Below are 8,283 nucleotides of genomic sequence, written 5' to 3'. Positions count from 1 at the left end.
AATGAGAAAGTGAAAACTGCTCATTATCCAATTAGCAGCTCTTCGGTAGCTAAAAAAGAGATACAGCCTCTCTTATGACAGCTATGGCAGCAGATAACTGCCAGTTCAGGGAAGCTGTCTGCTGGCAAGCTGCCAACTTTTCACTTCATCTTCACAGTGTTTTACAATTGTTTCTGATTCCAGCTACAGAAGTCAGGGTTTATTTCGCTTCATGTGTTTTCTGAAGTGAAGATGAAAATTATCACTGCTCGCAATCTCCTCCTGTTCAAATTGGTTTTCCAGCTGTATTTTTAGAAAAAACTACTTCTCCAAAAGAGTGGTGTCAAGTTCTGAAACAGGCTGCCCGGGGAGGTGGTGGAGATACCGTCCCTGGAGGTGCTCAAGAAACATCTAGATGTTACATTGAAGGACATGGTTTAGTGGGAAATACTGGTGATTGGTGGATGATTGGACTGGAAGTTCTTGGAAGTCTTTTCCAACTTTGGTGATTCCATTATTCTAGAAGGAGAAGTTTCTATTATCCTCTAATTCTAGGTAGTAGAGGATCAGCTTCTTTTTTTCCACATTGGTGTAGGTTACCTTCAGTTGTTAATTTAAGTGGGTTTCCTGGAATGCCTAAACTATATTAGATACAGATTCCACATCTTGAATAGGACTTGAATGGTGCCTAATGCATCCCAGGCAGGAGGAAGAGAGGATTGCACCCTGTAATCTGCTCATAAGCCTGGAAAATTTATCAGATTAACTTTATCACTTCCTTTTATCACATAAAATGTGTGGGTTGCAGCTACTTGTTTCTAATCCTGACAAGCATGGCAAAATCTGCCTATCCTCCCTAAAAGAACTGGCTTGCACGCTGTCTTTTCCTTCACTGTTTCTTCACAGCTGTGATAAAAGATATTATTCAGCAACAAGATTTTGTGGAAAAAGTCAGTTATATGTCAGTCTATGTTGCCGCCTGTAAACTGAAAACACAATTAGAGGTTGGTACTGATCCTTTCTCAATTACTGCAGCTATCTTTCTGCGAGGTTCTCCTTTAGGACTTCTTCCTATGATTTTCTCCTCCAGCACTCTCACAAGAATGCTTTTACTTTGCTTCACTGCATATTTCCAGTATCCTTCCATTCACTGACCAGTGCTTCTTGATTTCTGTTCCAATTAGGCAGCCAGCAGTGCTACTATGAAAACTGCTCACTCTTGTATTTGTAGGTGGCAAAAAATAGGTACACACTGTACTCAAAGACATGGAGAGGACTGAGAAGCTGGTCTAAGCTATATCAGAAGTTAATGAGGTTAACTTTTTTTTTTTTATCGATGACATATAAGTAATCTTAACAATAGGTAATAAGTTATTATTTCATACTCATAAAAACTACAGTTGGCAGAAAGGTTGATCACTGGGAAGTTTGGCATTGTTTACGTTTCAAATGATGCCTTAATATATGATCTCCATAATTAAATCATTATAATTAAATGCCAGACCTCATTATACCTCTCCCAGTTCTTTGTCTTTCATATAACAAATGTGCAAATGAAATGCTGAGAGGTGTTGTTTATTTTACTCTTGACATTACATTCAATTAATTTTCTATGTTGAAATTTTAAAATTACTTCTCAAATTATAAAGGACTACTGGTTACAATGACAATTATGTCATTCTGTGAGTCAAAGTGATAATTTTACATGAATATCTAAGCTCTTGTAAGTTTTTATCATCCCTAATACATCCCTATAATCATGTATTCTTTCCTTCTTTGCATTGCTTCTTCTATCTTATTAAGTGACTGGAAATAATTCTTTTTCCTTTATCTATGGTTTTGTTTTTGTTTCCAGGTCATCTTGGTTTTTTATTTTTTATTTCAGTCTCAGTCAAAAATTGAATTTCTCTTCCTCTTCTTCATATATTAAGTAGAGCTTTGTGCCAAAAGTCTTCCTTCATCTATAATCTTATCTTTGCAAGATCTACACTAATTTTCTAGCTCCTGCATACAGCTGCCACTAAAAGAGAAGTAAATAAATCAGAGAGTTATGAAATAGTGCTAAGGGTTTTAGACAGTGAAAAATACAATATTGGAACTAGAAAAAATCATAACTAGAACAATGATTTCTGTGCCCCATATTCCTTCCTCCCCATTCATTGCTGCCACCATTGCAAATTGTGTTCAGTCCCCTGGCAGTCACACACCTTCACAAGGCAGATGATGCAGTGGGTGCACTGAGCTGCACAGCTGGACATTCATGTCCATGCTTTCCCCTGGATGGCACCACACAGGAAGCCCATCACACCAAGATGGTGCCCAGGTATGGCGCAGGCTGTGCTGCAGTCTGGGAAGGGAGAGTAAGTAAGCCAGGTGCAAGACACACCTCTCAGGGAACACTATGTCTGCATCTGACCCTGCAGGCTATAATTAGCAATTAATCTAGATTAAATTAAATCCAGGTAATAATGCTTGAATGCCTAATCCTAAAAGGCATGTTATGTGAGTATCACTAATACTATTCCAGTTTTACAGCTGTCTTTATAACGCTATCTAGCTGTAACATACTCTTGAGATGAACTGGAAGAAGCTGCATCGTGGAAATGGCACAGCAGACGTTCCCACACCATCTCCTACAACTGCTGGGATTTTCTGCAGTAATTTTCTGTCTGAATTCCTGGTAGATGTAACAGACCTTGACTCACCAACACAAGTGTCACAGGCTGACATGCTGTAACAACAGATCCTTGCATCCATGTTAATTCATTTCAGAGCCTTGCAAATTGAGGAGGCCATGAACCCATGCTGAAAGAAGGCTAGATGGTTACCACTGGTTGTCAGCATAGGCTGTGGTCACTGCAAGGTGCTTTGGTCTCACAGAATTGTTTGAGTTGGAATGGAACATTTAAAGGTCATGTGGACCATCTCCCCTGCAATGTACAGGGACACCTACAGCTAGATCAGGAAACTCAGAGCCCTGTGCAACATGACCTGGAATATCTCCAAGGATGAGGCTTCTACCACCTCTCTGAGTAACCTGTGCCCATGCTTCACTACCCTTATCATAACAAATTGTGATTAAATTCATTATCCTTCAACTATCTCCAACCTCATCTCCCTTGCCTCATGTCTTCTGTGTCCTCTGGGTTACCACAACAAGGCAGCACAACAACTATCAGACCTCATTCAATTCAATTTTTCCATGGTTACCCCTGTGCACGTTGCCTTGTCTGCTGCAAAAAGGGGAGCATGGTGACACCAGCAGCCTTGGTCCTCTTCTTAGATATAGGAAGGGAGTTTAGATATGTCTTGATAAAGCTTCCAAATTCTCCTGGATTAAACCAAACAACAGACTGCAAGCTGCCTCTGACATGTATTAACACAGCAGTGAGAGGTGCTCCGTGGCAATACAGTACTAAAAGGAGAAACATCCTTCAAGTATTTGTTCTTCCAAGGACAAAAATGATCCAATGTCCTTGCATTGTGCAAATATTTCAGCCTGCATTGTAGATGACTTGTCAAATACATTTGCTGAGGAACTATGAGCTTTTCATAGTATAAAGTTGTATTGAAGTGGTGCATATCATGGGAAAATTAGGAGCTGTAGTGCATAATCTGAGATTATTAACAATATTCATGCTAGTCAGTCTCCTGTCCTTAATTTTCTTATTGCCTGACCTAAAAGTATATGATCTCATTGAAAAGGAGAATTAATGGTGTCTACTACTTTTATTTAAATTTATAAATTGGTAAAATAAAAGAAATCAAATACTTATTTGCCCATATTACACACTTCCTTGTAAGGAAATGTTTATAGCTGTTATGTTTAGAGTCTTTCTCAGGTTACATCTGGAGTTTTAAACCTAAGAGAAATTAACTTTAAGGTAATCTTTGGAACAGTTTTTAGTATTTTATGAATCAACAGGAATTCTGTATTGGGTTATTATGCTTACTTTAAACTTGTGTAGTTCTATTGGTTAAAATTTGATCCCAGATTTATTAACCTAATTAGCTGGACATTTTGATGCGTTTATGCTGTCATGCCATAACTCCAGTATCCTTTATTTTTATCTCCTCAGTAAATCTATCCACCATGAAAATAGATGCTCTTTCACTCTACATGCATGCAAAGAACACTTGGTTTACTTACATTCACAGGTGCCTATTTCCTTTTTCCCAGTTGATTATTTCTGCTGTTCAGACAGAAAAGAGCCTGTTTCATTTGCTCATTTAAGTACCCATCTAGGGTGTAGTAGATTAAGTTTCAATACAACTTGTGTCTGAATGGATTTAAATATACACGTCTCCCCTAACAGTCAGTCCAACAGCTGCTTTTGCAAGAAGAGTAAGAGACAAAGGTGCTTAATCTTCCTTGTCAGAATTGTTCCATTTAAAGTAAACTGATTACAAAATCATTCGTTCAGATAAAGGACATATATCAGCTTAATTCTGTATATCACTAGTGAGCAGCTTTTCTAGACAGACAGGGGACCTAGTTTAATCTCTGCTGCAGTAAAAATGGTATATTTTACACTTACTTAAGTTATTTTCTACCTAGTTTTTATACCCTGTAGATTTTGCTTAAATGGTGTGGGTTCCCTTCCCTTTGGATGATGTTCTTTCAGTCCTAGGGGATTACACCATGATCTGTCACATCAGCGGGAATCCAGTAGTATTTATAGGATTTCCATGAAGTGATTAAGACGACAGTAATAATTGTACCCCGAATGAAATGGTTTAGAACTTTAAATGGTTATATGAAAAAGATGCATCTCTTCTAGCCTCCGTAAACTCAGGTCTGATAGAAGTAAGGGAAAGCAGAAAATCATTTTACATTTCATCTCACTTTGGCATATGTAATGCAGACCTGATTATTTAGTCCACCATTACTTTATCCCCTTTGCTATTCACAAACTCAGATTTCCCTTCAAGAGAAGCAAGGTCAAATGGAGGATGAAATACACCCACTTCTTGTCCTGACTTGGAGTTGGAACACACTGAGGAGCAAAACTCTGCAACCTGAATTATGAGTGGGATTCAAAGCATTCTTGTCCCCTGCTAGATGTGCTTAAAAAACAAAGAAATTAGCCTTGTAGAGGTTAAATAAGGAAGATGGAATATCAATCCATGTTAAAATATGACTTAGGAAAAAGAAAGGAAATAAAACTATACTTAATTGGGAATCTATTGGGCCTTATATTCTTCAACTGCAAGTGAATTTTCTCTTCCAGACCAATCAGTGTGACAGAGACTGAGAAGAAAACATGTTTTGTGTTGTAAGTGGAATGAAATTCTCATACTCTGGCAACCCAGACATCTCTTTTCTACCATGGTCAGCTGAACCTTGAATGATAACAATATTTTAAGTAAAATGTAAACTCCAGTCCAATTGGCTGGATTTGCAATAAAAATGCAAAGGCTACTTACAATGCACATTATGCATTGTAATGCACAGCCAATGACTAACAATATAAAAACGGTGTTACTATCTCAGAACACGTTTCATCTAAGTACTTGTATTGATATTGCTGCATCCCTTTTATCTGGTAGCTATGTAAAGATTGGATTTTTTATTCATAAAAATCCTTTCCCTAGTGATATGAATACCACACTTTTAGTCCTTCATGCTTCTATAAAGATGTTCTCAAAAGACCCACAGAATATCACAACAATGTCAAACATTTAATGTAATTCTACTCAGATAAAGAGGATTTTTACTATGTGAAGAAAGGTTTTTTCCTATGATTGTTAAAAAATCTCATGCTCTTAGATACAGGGATAAACAGTAACTTTCGTGTTTTCAAAGTTGAACTCAGGGAATTAACAGCACATTTTCAATAGCTTTAATGAAGGTTGTATGACTAAAACATTATTCATCTTTCTACAATCATCACACATGAGCCTTGGAAAAGAAGGAAATAGGGGATCAACAAAAAGAAGAAGAGATTTTCCAGTTAATTAAAATGTGCATCCGCAATCACTGTGTTTATCCTTTTTTATTCATAAATACATTTGGGATTTTTTTTTTTAATTGGAAATCCCACAGTTTTAGAAATAAGTTTAAAAAAAATCACCCTAGGCAATAAAGACATTTGGCTTCACCAAAACTGATATGTTTAGATGAACTTGCTGGTTTATACTGAAAATGGTGATGAGTTATATCACGTATTTACACAAGCTAAAGGGCAGCTTGTCATCCAAAACGTGATCAAACAGCTTAGCTCAAATCAGGTCCATGGTTTCCATGCTAATTATCAAAATATGGCCAAAAAACTAGAGCATCTGTAAGTAGGTCTTCATAATATCTTTCCTCAAGGTAGATACCTTGTCATCCAATATCTGGGAAGAAAACCCTCTAACTCCAATGTAGTGTTAGAAAGTGCCTTTCCTTTATTCCTCATGATATGAATTGGACAACTTGACGAACAAGCGCACTCTCTCAGAGTTCAGGTTCTACAGTTAAATAGTTAAGACATGCATATGCAGTACACTGACATACGTATTCATTCTTTTCCAAGAACACATTAACATATGCTAATATCCCTCTGGGCATGCATGGTTGCATTTAGGGTGGTCATATGCCCACTTACTTTATCCCCACTTTTCCACCATCAGCTTCATCATTGAGACTTTTAGCTGACCTTCAGCCGTTTTTCCCCTGTTTGGCACATTTCTATTGGTTGTTAACCCATAATCAGCAATTTCCAAAACCATATATGTGAAAATATGAGGAAAACATCCTAGCACCTCATGAAATGCAAAGATAAGCAGTCTATTATGTCTCTGGTGCTTCTTGTGAAGCAGAATTAAGAGAAAACAGGGCTGCTCACACACCAAGAAAAGCGAAAAGGAAAGTTTTAGAATTAGCATTCATTGATTCCTTTTGCTAAACTAATATGTTGGTCCTTAAACTAATAAACAGATCCCTATTGCTAAACAAACCGGCCCATATCACCTTACCTCCCCTTGTCTTTACCCAACTTTAAAATTACTTTTCCTCTTATGGAAAAAAAAAATATATCTTTAAAACGTCTGATGTACTATGTTGAGCCAGAGCTGAAACTAAATATCTAAAGTTACACCAATACAGAAAATGTAAATTGTTGCAAAACTCATACGTATTCAAAATCTGAGTAGGCTTCACATAGGTGCAAAAAACGGGCTCTAAGTGAGCACACAGGTGTACGCAGCTGGGATTGGGCAAGATCATGGCTAAGACTGTAACAAATGCAGTTAGGAACGACATAGTTAAGGAGGCTGCATGACAGGTCCTACTCTTTTAGGCTTTCCCTGAGTTATCGCCCCTTGTTTCTTCTCAGCAGGCAATGTCTACTAAATCCTCCTGTCTCCTCCTCCAGTGGAATTTGAAATAGTTCAGATGAATTTGATTGAATTCAGGAGAGCTGCATGCAGATAAGCCTAAAAAAAAAAAAAAAAAAAAAAAATTGTTCAAAGCATTTTCCTTACTTCATATGTTCTGAAAAGAAGTAATAGTTCAAGACATACCTAAACAATGTCCAGAATAGAAATGAGTTCTGTAGGAATTAGACCTTTTCAGTCATTCCATTGAAATCTCAGGTGGACATATTTAGGCAGAAGGGCTAAAAGGAGGGATACTAAACTTCTAACCTTTCAACATCAACTGGAAAGCAGTGTTAACAAATACAAGGGAAATGGTTGTTATGCTCTCTATTTACATTAGGTGGCATCGTTCTCACGTATTTTCGGTTTACATAAACAAGCTGTGAAGCAATCATTCTGAAATACAATGTGAAATACCTTCATATGGTAAATACTCGATTTGCAACAAATAAGAACCTTCTATATTATTAAGGCAAGCAAAATTACTTCCTTTCAGTATAGAATAAATCTCCATTACTGAAGAAGTGCTGCAAGGCATAGTAAGCAGGAAAGTAGAACAACCAACTGATTTACTGGTAAACCTTGCTCTTTAATAGGCTTATATTCAAGCTACATTCTACTCCCCAACTCTAAACAGGTTCTGTTCCCAGAAGGAAAAGAAAAAACAGAAAAACAAAAACAAAAACAAAACAAAAAACCACTTATGATTCAACTTATTTAATAGAGTTATAATTGTTTACCAGGACTCATGTTCTTCAAGTATTAGTGAAGGAATTCCTCAAAAAAAGTTGCCTGAAGTTGAGAATTTCTTTTTCTAACATATTTCACCAAGTGGTTCATCCCATGTTAAAATGAAGTCAGAACTTCTAGAACACTTTTAGAAAAGGAATGATGGAGAGTGTAAGTGGAGGCAGCAATCAACTTCCATTCAGCTCAGTCTCT

The sequence above is a fragment of the Gallus gallus genome, chromosome 3, assembly GCF_016699485.2.
Source record: "Gallus gallus isolate bGalGal1 chromosome 3, bGalGal1.mat.broiler.GRCg7b, whole genome shotgun sequence".
Classification (NCBI taxonomy): Eukaryota; Metazoa; Chordata; class Aves; order Galliformes; family Phasianidae; genus Gallus; species Gallus gallus.
Note: the sequence above shows the minus strand (reverse complement) of the source record.